The sequence below is a fragment of the Chrysochloris asiatica genome, unplaced genomic scaffold (genome assembly GCF_000296735.1).
Source record: "Chrysochloris asiatica unplaced genomic scaffold, ChrAsi1.0 scaffold00235, whole genome shotgun sequence".
NCBI lineage: Eukaryota > Metazoa > Chordata > Mammalia > Afrosoricida > Chrysochloridae > Chrysochloris > Chrysochloris asiatica.
The window spans coordinates 4,009,174-4,028,262 of record NW_006408753.1 but is presented as its reverse complement, the minus strand read 5'-3'; the positions used below and the strand labels follow the sequence as shown (position 1 = coordinate 4,028,262).

Sequence of the window (19,089 nt, the reverse complement as noted above, 5' to 3'; positions counted from 1 at the left end):
TAACCACTATACTACCAGAGCTTCTTCCAGCTGCTCCTGGGGAAACCCTGTATAAGGTTGCTATGAGCCAGAATCAACTCAACAGCACTTAACAACAACAAGTAGTAGGGCATTTCCCCCCACCAAACCTTCATATATTTTGCTATATACATATATCTAAGACACTAAATTAATATCTTAGATATTAAAGCACTGATCTCTTTATACATGTATATTATGAGTCACGAACAATTTCTTATTAATTCTTTTACCTCTAGTGACTACCACAGTGTCTACTTTTTAACTAATTCCTGTAACGGGATCAGTTGAGAGACCAGGAGACAGTGTATATTTAACTGCTTAAAAGAAGTGTGGCAGAAAGTCCAACATATTTCACAGGTACTCATATAGAATCATTGAATTAAATGTACTGGTAAATAATTGTAGGATAAGCATTGGACCACAAGGTTGGTTTGACAACAAGTTTAGCAGTTCAAATTCACTAGTTGTTGTTAAGTGCCATCGAGTAGGTTCCGACCCATAGCGACCCAGTACAGGGTTTCCGAGGGTGTAAATCTTTACGGGAGTAGAAAGCCTCATCTTTCTCCCGCGGAGCGGCTGGTAGTTTCGAACCGCTGACCTTAAGGTTCGCAGCCCGATTCGTAACCACTACGCTAAAACTCTATACTAGGTCATTATGAGTAGAAATCCACTCTATTACATTTAGCAACAACAACAATAGAGACATGTGTGGTGTTACAGAATAAGCAGTAGACTGCAAGGTCGGTTTGAGCAACAAGGTTGGTGGTTCAAACTCCCCAATTGCTCCTAGGAAACCCTATGCAGGGTTGCTGTGAGTCGGAACCAACGTAACAGCACTGAAGAACAAATAATTCTATAGAAAGCACTTTAATTAGGTAGAGGTGATATTATTAGCAATCCAGTGCTTATCCTAAAATGCCATACAAGGACTTCTCTTTAATGGTGGTGGTGGTGTGCCGTGGAGTCGCCTCTGACTCATAGTGACCCAGAACAGGGTTTCCAAGACTGTAAATCTTTACAGGAGCAGAAAACCTCAACTTTCTCCCATGGAATGGCTGGTAGTTTCAACCTGCTGACCTTGAGGTTAACAGCCTGATTTGTAACCACTATATTACCAGAGCTAAAAATTTCTGTAATTTCTGGAGCTGAAAATTCTGTGAAATCTATTCTTGAAGTGTCATTTTATTTTATTGTATTTAGATTTAAAAGTTATACATATATATAATAAAAGCAAAGCACAATTATTTCTGAAGCGAGATAAAAGTAGTTGAAACCCATAAAAATATACACAGCATTATTTGACATTTTTCTATTATCTAAAGACTCACAAGTTTAATCAAGGTGTTCTTTCATCAGGATGTTAATGTAAGTTTAGTATCATTCAATATTTTTAGAACACCCCAAGGGGGAACTGTAGATATTCTATTGTTGTAATGAGATGTTCTACTCAAATAATTTTAGTTGGCAACAACACTTATCTTATTACTTACTACAAACTCCAGAGTACATAACTTCATATGTGTATTAAAAAAGCAATAACTTTGTTTTCAAGTCTTTAATTTAAAGCTATAATGAAAGTATATACTCCAGCAGTTGGAGAAATAAGAAATTAAATAGTTCATATTGTATCTCAGTGAGCTGTGTAAAACATAAAAATGGAAAACTTAATACAATGTTTGCACATATATAAAAGCAATGAAGAATTATTACTCCACTGTTAAAAGGCAATACCACCAAACCGTTAAGAGAACATGAGATCAAATTCTCCGTAACTACATGTGATAGTCCAAGAACATACATGTTAGCATGTTGATATGAAAGCAAGGTACTAACAATTTTTATCATTTCAAAATTTAAAATACATTTTTTCCCTTTTAACTTTCTTTATCCTAGGAGATACATTGTCTTCATATGATTAAGGAAATAGCTTCAAAACCTAAAAACGCTTACACTTACACTGGTTTTTTAAATAAATCTGTCACTTGCTGTTTTTACAATGGGAGGAAATGAGAATAGCAAGACTTTAGTGTGATTGTTTTGGACATGTTATCATTAAAGACGTATCACTAGAAAAGGATGTCTAGAACCAGAAGCAAACCCACTGCTATCACTCGGATTCCAACTTATAATGAGCCTATTGGGCAAAGTAGAACTGCTCCGTATGTTTCCAAAACTGTCAATCTTTACAGGAACACACAACCTCACGTTTCTCCTGCAGAGAGGCTGGTGAGTCTGAACTGTCTACCTTATGGAATTCTGGTGTGGCGCTGCAGGATAATGTGATGGACATCAAGGTTGGTTTGAAACACAAGGTCGGAGGTTCAAACTCACCAGCTGCACCTTGGAAAACCTACACAGGGACTATGAGTTGGAATCAACTCAATGGTCCTTCATAACAAAAACCACCTTTTGGTCAGCTGTCCAATGCTTAATCCACTATGTTACCAGGGCTCTTAGGGAAGGATATTGTATTTGGTAAAAAGTCAAGGAAAACCCTCAATGAGGCAAGCAGACACAAATGACCACATATCAACAATTATGAAGATAGGAGAGGACAGGCAATATTTCTTCTGTTATACATAAAGTCACATAGTCAGAGCCTACTCTGGCAACTAACAAGATAACAACATTGTTTTAATAACAGTTAATGTAAAGAAAATAATAAATGATATGGTAAATATACCTTATTTTTATTTCCTGTTGTTGTTAGGTATTATAAGTTAATTCAGACTCATAATGATCCAGTATAGAATTTCTGAGGAGCAACTGGTGGGTTTGACCTGCCGACCTTGCAGATAGCAGTCCAGTGCTTATCCTGTAGTACTACATCTGGACTTCTTTTATATTTCCTACTAACTAATAATTATGGAAACCTGGTGACATAGCGGGTTGTATGTTGGGCTGAAAACTACAAGGTCAGTGGTTATAACCCACCAGCTGCTCCACGGTAGAAAGATGAGGATTTCTGCTCCTGTAAACATTTATAGTTGCTATGAGTTGAAAATGACTGGATGGCACACAACAACTATTAATAGTATACATTTATCCATTTAATTACGCACACACTTTTTAATTCCTTATTAGCACTTTACATTCAGTATGAATTCTTGTCATTTTCCCTACAATATTCTGCTCATGCTACTGACACGTTAGAATTGTCAGTGCATTTTCTAGGCAATGGTAAGTAACAATAATGAATAAGCTTACCAGACTTTGTCTCCCTTCTTCATTGAAAGTGTGTATTTTTTCCCTCATACTTGAATATGTGTAAATAAAAGTTAGTGGTTTCTTTTTTGAAAGTAAGCCTGAAGCTTTTTTTTTTTTTTGATAGACTGATTAATGACAAGGTACTGAATAGATTGTATGAACATCTGCTAACATTGAAAATTCTAGGCTATTTGCTGAGACATGAGGGCAACATCTATGGTCTTTAATTTCATATTCATTATTCCCAGTGAGATAGACAATTTTCCAGTACACAATACTTTACCTTTCAATTCTGCTTCAGATTATAATACTAAAGGCCTTTTGGGAAACATATAGAAATCTACATTTAAATTTAATTCAAAGATGTGTAATAGAATTAATGCAATTAATACAGTAGGTGAAAATTAGGAACATTCTTTATATAGCAAATTTGGAATATGGATAGGCAATGATATCTACTACAACACTTGTTCTACTGCCTGAATGTCCAGCAGTTTATTTTAGCAATTAGCATATGCTGTTGTTGTTATTAAGTGTCAATGAGTTGGTTCTGATTTATAGTGACTTCATATAGATTTTCCAAGGAGTGGTTGGTGGGTTTGAACTGCCAACTTTGTAGTTCAAAGTGACCTAGCAGTCCAATGCATTATCCTGCAGCTCCACACCAGGACTCCATCCGTCATCATGTTGTTGCTAAGCACTGTTGAGTCAGTTCCGACTTATGGTGACCCTGTATAGGATTTCTAAGTGATTTTGAACCATGGACTTTGTGGTTCAAAATGACCTTGTAATCTCACAGCACCATACCAGGACTCCAATTAGCATATAAAGAATTCTTTATGTAATTAGCATATAGTTGTTGTTAAGTGCCTTTGGGTCAGTTCAGACTCATAGTGACCCTGTAGAGAGATTCCAGAAGACTGGTGAGCTTCCTCAAAGACCAGAGCATTAATCTATAGTGCCCCACCAGGACTCCAATTAGCATATGTTGTTGTTAAGTGCTATCTAGCTGGTTCCAACCCAGTGTTGTTGTTGTTAGGTGCCACTGAGTGGGTAACTACTCATAGCGACACTATACACAACAAAATGAAACACTGTCTGGTCCTGGGCCAACTTCACAATTGTTACCATGCTTGAGCCCATTGCTGCCACTTGGCCAATCCATCTCAATGGGTGTTTTCTTCTTTTTCTCTGACCCTCCATCCTATCAAACATGATAGACTGGTCCCTCCTGACAATATGTATGAAGTATGAGAGACAAAGTTTGGCCATCTTGGCTTCCAAGGAGCACTCTGGCCTCACTTCTTCCAAGACAGATCTGTTTGTTCTTTTGGCAGCCCATGGTACTTTCAATACTCTCATCCAACACCATAACTCACAAGCATCAATTCTTCTGTGGTCTTCCCTATTCACTGTCCAGCTTACACATGTATATGAGGTTACTGAAAATACCATGGCTTGGGTCAGGTGCACCTTAGTCCCCAGGCTGACATCTTTGCTCTTCAACGCTTTAAAAAGGTCTTGTGCCGTAGATTTCCCTAATGTAATACGTCCTTTGTTTTTTTGCTTGCTACTTCCATGAGTGTTGATAGTTGATCCAAGAAGAATGAAATCCTTGACAACTTCAATCTTTTCTCATTGATAAGAATGTTGTCTGTTGGTACAGTGGTGAGGACTTTTGTTTTCTTTACACTGAGATGTAATCCATACTGAAGGCTGTGGTCTTTGATCTTCATCAGTAAATACTTTGAGTCCTCTTCACTTTCAGCAAGCAAAGTTGTATCATCTGCATATTGCATGCTGTTAATGAGTCTTCCTCCAACCCTGATGCCATGTTTTTCTTCATATAACCCAGCTTCTTAGATGATTTGCTCAGCATACAGGTTGAGTAAGTATGGTGAAAGAATACAAGCCTGCCACACATCTTTCTTACTTTTAAATCATTCAGTGTTCCTATGTTCTGTTTGAACATCTGGCTCTTGGTTCATGTACAGATTCCTCATGAGCACAATGAAGTGTTCCAGAATACTCATACTTCACAATGTTGTCCGTAGCTTGTCATGATCCATACAATCGAAAGCCTCTGCATAGTCAATAAAGCAACCATAAACATCTTTCTGGTATTCTCTGTTTTCAGCCAAGATCTCTAAGATATAAGCAATGATATCCCTCATTCCACGTCCTCTTCTGAATTTGGCTTGAACCTCTAGAAGTTCTCTGTCAATATATGCTTGCAGCCATTTCTTTATTACCTTTAGTAAAAATTTACTCACATGGGATATCAAAGATATTTTCCTATGATTTTCGCATTCCATTGGGTCACCTCTCTTTGGAATGGGCACAAATTCAGATCTCCCACTCAGTTGGCCAGATAACTGTCCTCCAAATTTCATGCAGAGTGAGTTGACTCCAGTGCCGCCTCACTTTCTTGATAGATTTCAATTTTTATTCCATCAATTCCTGGTATCTTGTTCTTTGCCAATTCCTTCAATGCACATTGGACTTCCTCCTTCAGTATCATCGGCTAATTCTTGATCTAATTCTTGATCATATGCTACCTCTTGAAATGGTTGAACACTAACCATTACCTTTTGGTACAGTGACTCTGTGTATTTCTTCCATCTTCTTTTGATGCTTTCTGTATCATTCAATAATTTGCCCAGAGAATCTTTCAATAATGAAAGTTGAGGCTTAATTTTTTTTTTTCAGTTCCCCCAGCTTGAGAAATGCTGAGCATCCAGATCTTTGCACATTTTGTTGTAATATTTGGATTTATCTTCTCAAGCTGATTTTTCTAATTTTCTGTTCAGCTCTTGTACCTCCTTTCTTGCATTTGCTTTAGCACCTCTATGCTGTAGAACAAATTTTAGTGTCTCTTCTGACATCCATTTTGATGTTTTCCTTCTTTCTTGTTTTTGTAGTGACTTTTTGCTTTCTTCCTTTATGATGTTCTTGATGTCATCCACAGCTCTCTGGTCTTCACTCTTTACTGTTTAATGTATCAAATCTGTTCTTCAGATGATCTCTAAATTCTGGTGGTATATACTCAACGTCATATTTTGGCTCTTATGGACTTGTTTCCATTTTCTTCAGCTTCAGTTTGAATTTGCATGTGAGCAATTGATGGACCTTGTATAGTGTTTCTGAGGAGCAGCTTGTGAGCTTGAACAGCTGAGTGTGAACTTCTGACATTGCAGTTCAAAGAGCTTTGCAGTCTGGAGCATTAACCCACAATGCCACGCCTATACTCCAACTAGTATATAAAGGATCCTAAGCATGGCTCATTAAAAAGTGATGGAGGAAACCTGGAATTGAATTCACAGGTGGGTCAACTTTTAGAGGAACAACAGGTAGGCATATAAGTGAAAAATAAAGTTAGGTATATGCAAATTACCTAAAACAATAAGCCACAGGTGGTCAAAAGGGCAGCTTTTCCCCAGGGATAAAGGGAGGCCCAGAAAGGAAAGAATGAGGAATGGAAATGGTAAACATTGGGAGGAAATGGGAAGAATGTTGTTACATTGTGAGAATTGTAATCACTGTCACTGAACAAAATGTGTCTGAAGTGTTGTACAGGAAACCAATTTGTTCTGTATATTTGCCACAATTCACAAGAAAAAAAATTTGTAAATTAATAAAACATGGTAGTATAGGGAATACCTTATAAATGAAAATTCCTTGTTTCTTAATGTTAATGATCTCATAATTTGTTTCAGTCTTATTTGACAAAATTTCAGCGAGAGATGTAATATTTTACATATTGATGTAACAGTCAAATATTTTGACTTGAAAGTATACTCTCATAATTTAACATAAGCAAGGTGATATTTGCATTTACATATAACATATGTATCTATAAAAGAAAGTGTTAAAGGTTGTGTAATAAGGATATTTACATTAGGAAGGTACATTAAGAAATTATAGTTCATCAATATGAAGTATGTTATTATGGTGAGTTTAAACTGCTGACCTTGCAAATCAACCTTATGGTTTAGTGCTTACCCTACAGGCGCCACACCAGGACTCCCAAGGTTAGGGTTGTTGTTATTAAATGCTGTTGAGTCAGTTCTGACTCATAGCCACCCTGGATAGGGCTTCTGAATAGTGACTGGTGAGTTTGAACCACTAACCTTGTGGTTCAAACCAACTTTGCAGTCCAGTGCATTAACCTGCCGCACTACACTAGGTCTCCAAAAGTAGCTGTGTAAAATACATAAACCTATGTAAGAGGTTATGCAAAATAAGGACTGCTGTGCTAGGTGAGATTAAAAACTCTAGCATTATATTGAATATTGTTGTTAAGTGCCAAGTCGTCAGTTCCGACTCAGTGATCCTGTAAAGCGTTCCCAAGGAGCATCTAAAGGCATTGAACCTCCAACCTTTCAATGAGCAGTCCAGTGCGTAACCTACAGTACCACAACAGTATTCTATATTGAATGGTGGCAGTGGCTATGCGCCCTTGAGTAGGTTCTGATTTATAACGACCTGTATAGGGTTTCTGAGCCTGAAAATCTTTATGGAAGATGAAAGCCTCATCTTGCAGTTAGCAGTCCACGTCATAATCCACTATACTACTAGGTGACCTTCTATATATGAATGTTGTTGTTGTATTGTGAAGTGCCGTCAAGTCAGTTCCAACCCATAGCGATCCTGTATAGGGTTTTCAAGGAGCAGCTGGTGAGCTTGAACCACCCACCTTGTAGTTCAAAAGGCTTTGCAGTCTGGTGCATTAACCCACAGTGCTATACCAGGACTCCTAGTAGTTTGCAAAATCTTTCACAACAATAACAAATAATTATAAAGTGCCACCAAGCAAGTGAACATTAATTCTTCTTTTAAGTCAAAATAGTCAGTTATTGTTGTTGGATGCCTTAGAGTCAGTTCTAGTTCACAGTGACCCTTTGCACAACACAAGGAAATACTGCCTGGTCCTTCACCATACTAACAATTATTGCTCTGTACTTAATTGTTGTTGTTGCTAAATACAAGGACTTACATTATTAGAATGAACAACAAGACATTTTCTGACAACAGAAATCTAGAACTTGAAATGAATACAACACCAGAAAGTAAAACTCAGTTATTAGGTCAAAGAGAGAGGACACCAGAAAGCTATGTTCAGTAGCATTTACAGAAAGTATGTGTTTCATACTCACCACTACGACCACTTTGCTTCTCCTAAAAGTAGAATAAATATATGTGGGTTTTTTAACTGAATTTTACTTACCTCATTTCTACTGATGGTGGGAAACCAATTGTTGATAATTCAAGCTAAATTTATCATGTTTAAGATTTGTGTCTAAAAACTCAGTTCTTAAATTCTATCACTTTTAAGTGACTGAGTGTGACCTGGGGAAGTATTTAAATGAAGGTAGGTACAGAACAAGCCCTTTCCCCAACTTAAATTTATCAGTTAGTGGACGGGATGTCAGCTGCTTAGTTTGCCCTCTGCATCCACTGATACCTTCTGAGGCTTAGCAGGCTTCACCTGGTCTTTCTTGTGTTATTTTAGCATCTAGTTATGTGTTTGGAAATGTCTTGCATTTGTTCAGTGGTTCTTTCTATTCAGTCCACATTTCTTACAGACAAATCACAAATCATTTGGTCTAATAGCACTATCTCTGCCAATGTTCATGGGTTTGGTGAACCCTGACTGCCTTTCTCTGTACCACACTGAAGCAAAGGTTAATTAAGCCCTATTTCTTGTGGTAGCCCAGGGTTCCCTCTACACTACACTCAGTTTCTAGGCAAGAATTCAGATTTTTCCTAGCTACCTGCTGTGAAATGAGCCTACATCTTCCATACTCATGTAGGTTGTAAGGATCATTCTAGGACTATCTCTATTGCTCCTTTCTCTTTTATTCCTGTAGGTTCTATTTGCATCAGACTGAGCACTTTTACCAGTTGCTCCATGGGAGAAATATGAGGCTTTCTTGTTCTTTAAGGATTTACAGCCTCAGAAACTGTCTTCAGGGCCGCTGTGAGTTGGAGTCACATAGATGGCACACAGCAGCAGATGTAGTATTTATTGGTTTGTCTTAACATCCTTGGTAAATAAATCTGTCTCCTCTCTTGTAATTTTTAATCATGAACTCAACCCATCCACTATCAATGAGTTGATCCAACTCATTGTTGTTAAGTGCTGGCAAGTTAGTTCCAACTCATAATGACCCAGTATAGGGTTTCCAAGGAGTGGCTGGTAAGTTTGATCAACTGACCTTGTGGTTCAAACTGACCTTGCAGTTCAGTGCTTTATCCTGCAGCACCATGCTAGGACTCTGACTCATAGCAACCCTATATAGGATCTCCAAAACTATAAATCTTTACTGGAGCAGTCTCTTCTTTCTCCTGTGGAATGACTGGTTGGTTTGAACTGCTAACCTTGTGGTAAGCAATCCAAGGTTTATCCCATAGTGCCACCAAGGCTCCCAGTATGTTTTGAGTATTTATAATATCATTCCCTATTTTATTTATTTACATTTCACATAGCAATAGCTCCCTTACTATAAAACGAAGCCAAATAAACATAGCACCCTCAGGTAAAGAAAGCATTGAATGGGTTCACAGCGTCAGTGTGTCTCTCTGTCTTTCATGGAAGTTTCATTTTTGTACCAGCAGAGTAAGTCATTGATGTATGGAGTGATGCACACTAGATTTGTAGACAGTCTCTGGTAAATACCACTGGCATATAAATGATAGTCCTTATAAATATATTGCAGAAATGATAAAAAATGAGAGCTAAATATTAGACACATAGGACAAAGTATGTCAAATATTCTTGCCCCGTGATTTTAGAAATAAGAGGAAAACAGACTAAAAATTCCTAAATATACTAAGGATGTTATAAGTGAAAGCTAAAACATAGTAAAAGAAAAATGAAGACAAAGATTAGAAGAGAACTTTGGGGAAATATTGGTCCCTTAGAACTCTGGTGGAAAGATTGTTTTGGCAATAGTTAAAAGTCATGTGGTGGTGGTGGCAGTTGTGTGCCACCAAGTTGGTTCTGACTCATAGTGACCCTGTATAGGGTTTCCAAGGCTATATAGGAGCAGAAAGCCTCCTCTTTCTCCCATGGAGCAACTGGTAAATTCAAACAATCAACCTTGCGGTTAGCAGTCCATAATCCACTACACTACCAGAGTTCTTTAAAAGTCATGTGGAGAGGTTAAGAACAAAGACTTTGCATTTTTCATAGTCCTGGTGTGGTGCTGTAGGATAAGCACTGGATGGCAAAGTTGGCAAACTGGATGGCAAACTACTACAAGGTCGGTAGTTCCAACTCACCAGCTGCTCCTCTTAAACCCTATACAGGGTTGCTATGAATCAGAAGCGACTCCACAGCACTTAACAACAAGACAGCTGTAAGATAAGCACTGGACTGCTAATTGCAAGGTTATCAGTTCAAACTCACCAGCCACTCTCTGAAACCCTAACCAAGGTCACTATTAGTTTAACTGGCTCAATAACCCACAACAACAACAAGTAACTACTAAAGAATCTTTTATGTAAGGTAACTTAACACTCCTAATATGACAGTTTTATGTTAGCATATTTTCATGGGAATGTTTACGTGTAACAAAAACGCCTGAGTGTTTGCTGTGTAACTGGATCTTGCCTAAACATTTTAATTATTATCTATCTACCTATTTGGATTGGCTAAGTGGCAGCATTGATGGACTCACTGTGGCAACAGTAGTGAGGTTGGTCCAGGATCGGGCAGTGTTTCCTTCTGCTGTGCACAGGGTCGCTATGAGTCAGTACCGACTCGATGGCACCTAACAACAATATCTACCTATTTTAGGAGCCTGGCTGCACAGTGGTTAAGCATTCAGCTGCTAACTGAAACATTAACAATTTGAACCCACCAACTGCTTTGATCTATGGAAGAAAAATGGGCAGTTGGCATCTGTAAAGATTCACAGCCTTGTTATGAGTCAGAATGAACTCTTCAGCAGTAAGAAACATTATCTATTATTTAAATCATATCCATATTCCTTTATTTTTACATAAGGAGCTCTGGTTGTGTAGTGGTTATGAATCAGGCTGCTAATCTCATGGTGAGGAGATCGAAACTACCAGTTGTTCCGCGGGAGAAAGATGAGGCTTTCTGCTCCCGTACAGATTGACAGCCTGTACTGGGTCGCTATGAGTTGGAACCGACTCCCTGGCACACCACCACCACCACAACTAGCACAATGTAGAATTATTGTTTCTAAAATAAAAACAAAATGTCTGAGAAAAATAATGAAAATGAAAAGAAAAAGGTTAAACATGGTATTTCTTGTAAGTTTTATAGAGGACTCAGCTGAATCTTATTAGCCCTCTTTTTTTCTGCCCCTCATGTGAATGTTTTAGGTTCTTTATAGCATATAAATGTAAATCAAAACATTTGAAAGATTATTGCTAACACTTAGCTTAGGGTGTGCTTGAGGAAATATTTTTAAACATGGCCTAACAAATTTTTCTTAAGCTTTTGTTGTTGTTGTTGTTAGAGCCAATGAGTGGGTTCCAAGTCATAGTGACCCTGTATAGGGTTTCTGAAGAACCGCTGAACTTGTGGTTAGCACTGCTTATCCACACCTGGACTCCTTAAGTATAAGACTATAAAGTAAAATGCTTGCTTTTTCCATTTTATGGAATTACTTAGTAACTTTAATTATGATTCATAATCATGATTACATTAATTACGTTGAATAACAATGTTTGGACTCATTATTTGATAGAATATTTAAAAAATTATGTTTTAAAAAAACAGACAAAAAAGATGAAATGTGATAAATCACTTTTCAGTTAGAAAAGAATAGCTTCCTTTTGATTAAAGTTTGGAATGAATATCAAATTCCAATAGCTACAATATCACAGCACAGAGATAACCTTACATTTTACTATATTTATTTGAAGTAGTTTTTAATATGCATAGGATATCTGGTATCATAGTGGGCTATAAGTTGAGCTGCTAACTGCAAGGTCAGCAGTTTGAATCTACCAGCCACTCCTGTAAAGCTTTATGGTCTCAGAAACTCTGTATGGGGTCACTACGAGTCAGAATCAACTCCACAGCACATAACCACTACCATCATCACACACATGCATACACACACCCAAGAGTTTGTGGAAAAATAGAATTAAAATAAATAATGGGATTTTTCTCTCTAACTTTTTGAAGGACCTTCATGTGTGCACAGGTGTCCTGTTGTGGCTCTGTGGGTTAATTCTCTGGACTGCAAAGGCGGTTTGAATCGCAAGTTTGGCAGTTCAACCTCACCAGCTGCTCCTTGGAAACCCTAGTCAGGATCGCTATGGGTGGAATTGACCCGATCGCATTTAACAACAACATGTATGTATGTGTTTGTAGGTATGCATGTAAGGTCTGGAATCCTGGTGTGGCACTGAGGGTTAATGCACTGGACTGCAAGGTTGGTGGTTCATGTTCACCAACCACTCCTCAGAAATCCTATACAGGGTCACTCTGAGTTGGGACCAACTCCACGGCACTTAACAACAACAAAAATGTAAGATCTATATTTTAGATTAACGTTACATCAATTTTTACGTTGCTTTATTCATGTATTAATGTCTACTAGGAGTCCTGCTGTGGAACTGTAGGATAAGTACTAGATTGCTAACTACAAGGTTGTTGGCCCAAATGCACCAGTTGTTCCTTGGAAACCCTATACAGGGTCGATATAAGTTAGAACCAACTCAGCACATTTTCCTAGTTTTGCATTAAATGTGTTGTTTCCCCAGGTTTTCCTGACCAATGTGTACTTTATATACATTCCCTTAGAAAAGTTAAAAAGAATTTTTAATTTAGAAAGGCCTAAGTCCTGGTGCAGCACTGTGACTTAATGAGCCAGATCGCAAAGCCATTTGAACTGCATGGTCGGCAGTTCAAGCTCACCAGTCGCTCCTCCAAAACCCTACACAGGGTCACTGTGGGTCAGAACTGACTCGACGGCACTTAACAGCAACAACAGTTATGTTGAACTGAGTAACATACCAATGAGTAATAGACTAAGATAATGAATCTATCTTGGGGATAAGTGTCATTAAAAATAAAAATAAAAAAGTTTTGACTTTGTGAGTACTGACAGTTACAGACGATTCAGATCCTACTTCTGTATTTTCTTTCGGGACTGCAGTGAACATATGCTCTACTTGTGCTGAGTCTGTACTAAGAGCAGTTATATAAATCATTAAATGACAGGGTATTTCATATTGCCTCAGGAAAGAATTTATGTGTATTACTGACATATCTCTTCAACCATGTATTTATTACTTCCGTCTGTTAAAACAAAACAAAAACATTACAAAGCCACCCAAGAGACCATGTACAACAGTAAAAATAATCATTCACTGCAAGTTATGATAAATTACTACTGAAGAAAAACTGGTTTCTATCAAATTTGGAAATAACACAGTCTAATTATTTTCTTGTCAAGCTTGGATCCATAGGTGAAAGGACACCTCAGGCCAAAGATTAATATGCTACTGATTTCAACTATGATAAATTTGAGTTAAGCACCTCAGTCAGCATTTTTCTTTATAAGTTAGTTTTTCTAGGAAGTATAAATAAGGTCATTATTTAGAGCTCTGTTTTGATCAGTGGCATTTCATCTTGGTGCATCTCTCAGTTACTGTTAAGTCAACCCCGACTCAGTGCACCCTATGTGACAGAAAACAACTGCCCACTAATATTTCCATGGAAGCAAAGTGCCACATCTTTCTCAAACCTCTAAATTTAACTGCTGGAATACCAGGGCTCCTTGCTTTGGGGACATAATCATATCCTTCAATTATTTTTATGGCTTACTAAGTGTATTGCTTTACATTTATTAACTTTTTGTGTGTGTGTGTGACAGAATCCTGTTTAATATAAAACAAAGATAAAACACATCTCCATCCTGCAATCTCCAGCATGCCTTGCTTCTACAAGATGCATGCCAGGCCACAGACTATGTAGCCGAGTCTTTAGGAGCATTTCATAAGTAGAAAAAGGCGATCTCCAGAAGTCTGGGCAAGTCCAATAGCCAATATCAATGTGAACACTAGAGCGGTCCTTGTCTTTTCAGTTCCTCGTAAGTCTTATTCACAGCATTCCCACTGGAGTCTTCATATTCTTCCTCTGTGTCAGGCCGCCATCGTTCTGATGCCTTCTGCAGTTTCAGCTTGGTCCACAAGGAAACGGCATCTTCAATCTGTGTCACATTAGCAAAATGGACGGTGTTTGAGATGCTCAAGCACCTCATGCCATGAGCATGACGCCATTCAGCAAAGTGCCGCTGGAAAGCCTTGGGCCCTCGTTAAGTGTAGTTTCCACAAATCTCAGTTGTAGTTGATGTTTAGGCCATGAAGTTTGTACAGCCAGTAAGGAATAGGTTTGCCATCCCAGCCGAGGGGCAGGTTTTGGGGGTTATAAATGATCTCGTTCTCTTCATCCTCCCTTTCACTCTCACTGATCTGCTCTTCCTCCTCCTCTTCTCGCTCTTCTCCTGTCCTCGCCTGCTTTTGTTGTACATTCTCATGAGTGAGATGCCGTTGTTCCCCAAGAATTTCTACATATTCATAAATCTGGGCTTCTAGGAAAGCGATGTCTTTGTTCCTCTCAGTGTGTCGCTTGATGCCCTTTGACGGGATTTTTGGCAAACAGGGAGTGTCAAGTGACTCTAGGGACTTCCCTTTGGTGCTGAACAGCCTCTGGGCTCGCTCTTCTAGGGTTCCGCCACATTTCAGGCCTAAAGCTAAGAGTGCAGATTTCAATCTGTCCAGACCCAGGGAGGCCAACTCCTCCCAGGAGAAAGCAGAAAGGTCCAGATGGACTACAGCATGGGTCAGGGCACTGCTTGTCTCTTTCGGCCATCCAGGAAAGGTGCCGTTCTCCCACTTCTTCTCAAAGTCAGTCTGAATCTTCCCAAAAAGTTCATTCTGATCTTGGAGGGGCTTCACCCTATCTGTGTAATCCTGAAGGTACTCAAGCAGCATCTCTAGGTATCTCTTGTACTCTGCATTCTTCCTTTCTTTAGGAATGTGAAATAACTGGTCAAAGAGAGACAGGTATATGATATAATCCAGCTTCTCAGATGCCTTCAGGGTAATGTATTTGAGGTAACAGTCATGGAGATCAAGGTAACGACCATATCCTTCTTCATCTGTGAACTCCACCAAGTTCTGTGCCTCTTCACTTGTGTTCTTTCGTGCCTTCAGGAGCTTCTCAAATTCTACTGACATTGGCACACAGATCTCATTTGGGTGCTTCCAGTGGACTTCCTTTATTTGCTTGAGTCTATTATAAAAATCAGCAAACTCATTGGGTCCTGAAATGGCACTGAGCTCCTCCTTTCGTAACCCATCCTTATCATCATACAAATCCCTCAGGTTTCCACTGACTTCCATATACCTATCTTCATGGCCCGTGTGCAGTGGTCAGAATTGATCTGGTCCCAGAGCAAGGATTTCTTAGTGAGCATCTCTTTGGCCAATAAAGGAGAACATCCAAATGAGAAAAAAGCAAAAGGTATTTACTCAGTTTTCTGTGGCAAGGGGGTCAGCAACTACCACTTATGTTTAACAATTCAATGGTAGGAGACTGAGAATGTTTTATTGTGTGAAAAGTCAGCTTGAACCGCAAGGTCCATGGTTCAAGCTCACCAGTCGCTCCTTGGAAACCCTTTACAGGGTCGCTATGGGTCAGAACCGACTCGAGGGCACTTTGAGGGCACTGTTCCGTCCTAGGAGCAGCTGGTGAGCTTGAACCACTGACCTTGCGGTTCAAGCTGACTTTGCAGTCCAGTGCATTAACCCACAGCGCCACACCAGTACTCCTATATGTATGGTGGTGGTGTGGTGGTAATGTGCCGTGGAGTCGGTTTCGACTCATAGGACCCTGTACATGGTTTCCGAGGCTGTAAATCTGTACAGGAGAAGAAAGCCTCATCTTTTCCCCGTGGAACAGCTGGTATGTTCGAACTGCTGACCTTGAGGTTAACAGCCCGATTTGTAACCACTATGCTACCAGAGTTCCTTAGGTACCATTAAAAACAAGGACAACTTACTTACCTGAGGGGGAAAGTGCAGCTTGAACCTCAAGGTAGGCAATTCAAGCTCACCAGTCGCTTCTCGGAAACCCTATACAGAGACGCTAAGGGTTATGGAACTGACGTGACAGCATATAACGACAACAACATGCCATAGTCTTTGTAAACTCCCATCCATTTTTCCTGAGGAATCTGGGTGAGAGAAGATGGCGGCAGATGCTGATGATATGATTCAGTTGGGAGTAATTGGTAGCCCGGCTAATTGTGATTGGCCAGTTTTGCCGTCCTGCTGGGTATAAAATGAGCCATCTCAGACACAGAAGTGGGGGCTCAGTAACATCAAAGAAGAAATGCCAGGAGTGGAGCTCATCCTTTGGGCACAGAGACGGCCTGCACATTGAATCTCTTTGACCCAGGGAGAGAATGCTACGACTCCAGAGTGGCAAAGGAAGAGCAGCAACAGAACAAAAAGTCAAACCAGGAGACAAGAAGTAAAGCTGAATGCCTTTGGGCATAAGGCTTGCTTGCAGAGTGGGGTACCTCCAGGCACTTAATTGGGGGAGCTAGGTTTGTTGATCAATGAGCTAGAGCCAAATGCCTTCAGAATAAGACTTACGGTGCAGTGGTGTACTCTGTGGGCATTTATCAGGAGCCCTAAAAGAGCTCTGTGGCCTCCTGGTGTGGTGCTATAAGATAATGTACTGGATTCAACGGTCAGTGGTTCAAATTCACCAGCTGCTCCTCAGAAACTCTGTATGTGGTCGCTATGAGTTAGAACCAACTCAATGACACTTAACAACAACAACAAAAAACTCTGTAACACTGTGCAGGCAGAGATGCCTGCCTGTGAGCCAAAGTGAGGAGAAGTTGGCCTGATGGGAAGATATGTGCCCTGAGCATTTTTGACTATGGATGTAACCTGTTAATTTTCCTAATGATTCTGATAAATGTGAGTATGGTGTCTGAGTTCTGTGTGTTCACTCTATAGAATTATTAAATCCAGCTGGGTAGAGTGGGCTGTAAGAGAAATGGTGCATTTTTTTTTTTGCACTTCCTCAGTTCCAACATTGCTAAAGTCTGAGCCACTCAAGCAGACCAAAGTCAAAACCAAACCTACTGCCTTGTAGTCAAAACTGACGCATAGCTACCCCATAGGAAAGAGTAGAACTGCTCCATGGGATTTCCAAAGCCATAAATCATTACAAAGGCAGACTGCTTCCTCCTCTCCTAGGAGTAGCTTGTGAGTTTAACCACAACCTGTTGTTTGTTGTTGTTAAGTGCCATCAAGTCAGTTTTGACTCATAGCAAACCTATGCACAATAGAATGAAACACTGCCCAGATCTTCACCTCCTCACAATTATTACAGTTAAGTCCATTGCTGCTCCATTGTGTCCATCCATCTCCTTGGGGGTCTCCCTCTTTCTTGGTGCCCACCACTTTACCAAGCATGATGCCCTTCTCCAGCGACTGGATCTCTTGATAACACGCCCAAAGTATGAAAGTTGAACTATCATCCTGTCTTCTAAGTAGCATTCTGGCTATAATTCTCCAAACATAGGTTTGTTTTTTCTTCTAACAGCCCATGGTGCTTTTAATATTCTTCTTCAAAAACACAATTGCTTGTTGCTGTTGTTGTTAAGTGTTGTTGAGTCAGTTCCAACTCATAGCAACCCTGTATACGGTTTCCAAGGAGTGGCTGGTGAGGCTGAATCACCAACCTTGTGGTTTGAACTAACCTTCCATCAAGTCGATTCCGAACCATAGCGACCCTGTATAGGGATTCTGAGGAGTAGCTGGTGAGCTTGAACCACCGACATCCTGGATATTTTCACTATTCCCTGTCCTTTTTCTCTAGACACATGATTGCAGATTAAGAACACTTCTAAAGCAGTAGTTCAAGAAGTTACCCTGAGGGACAGGTTGGTATAAGGTGTAAAGAAAAGTCCACTCTGCCAAGTCAAAGGCAGAAAAATCACTTGCTCCACCCATTCTCTATTTGTCTCACAAGAGGTTAAAACTCAAAAGGAAAGGAAGAAGTTATGATCTGAGTTTTATCCTATCCCACAGATACAAGCAAGCATCCAAGAAAGGTGAAATGACACAGGAATATTTGCTCATCAAGAGAAATGATTCAACTCTGGAGGTGTTAAGCAATAATAAATAAAGACAAAGAAAATAACACATAATAGATGAGGACATAATCTATGTATTACACGAGATAAGAATTTTAAATCAACATAAATATCCTCAAGGAAATAAAAGGATGATTTTCTTAGCGTTTAGCAGAAAAGAACCTTTCAAAATTGATGGTTATTACAATAACAAACCCAATAGATAGACTGAATAGTAAAATAGATGCAGTATAAGGAAAAATAACCAAAAACATTGTGAGGTTATGTGAAACCTGTTTATTTCAGATCATGAATGTCTAGGCTGGAGTCTTGATGAGGCTCAAGGTTGGTTTGAACCACAAGGTCAGAGGTTCAAGTCCACCACCTGCTCCTTGAAAACCCTAGATAAGGTCACTATGAGTCAGAACCAATTCCACTGTACTTAACAACAATGCCTAGGCTATTGGTCTTTATCTGTTCCATTTCAGTTTTGTCAACTATCAAGTTTCCTAGATTTATACGTGGCACATTCTACATTCTGATTATCAGTCAATATTCATAATTGCTTCTTCTCAGTTTGAGTTGTGATTCTTTAGCAAATGAAGGTCTGAAAGCTTTGCTTCATCTATTTCAGTAAGGTTGATTCTATTTTTAGCAGTCAGCTTTTCTCTGGTCATATTTTGATTGCCTTTCAACTTGAGGAGTTCATCTTCTG

The 19,089-nt window shown here is 39.3% G+C and overlaps 1 protein-coding gene and 1 pseudogene across 2 annotated transcripts in view; both read right to left on the bottom strand.

The window, feature by feature from the left end:
- The window catches only part of MDGA2 (MAM domain containing glycosylphosphatidylinositol anchor 2), a 1,390,890-nt gene that overhangs the window by 62,577 nt on the left and 1,309,224 nt on the right, over positions 1–19,089 (bottom strand). The window lies entirely within an intron of this gene.
- Positions 14,277–15,707, bottom strand: LOC102832059 (annotated as a pseudogene).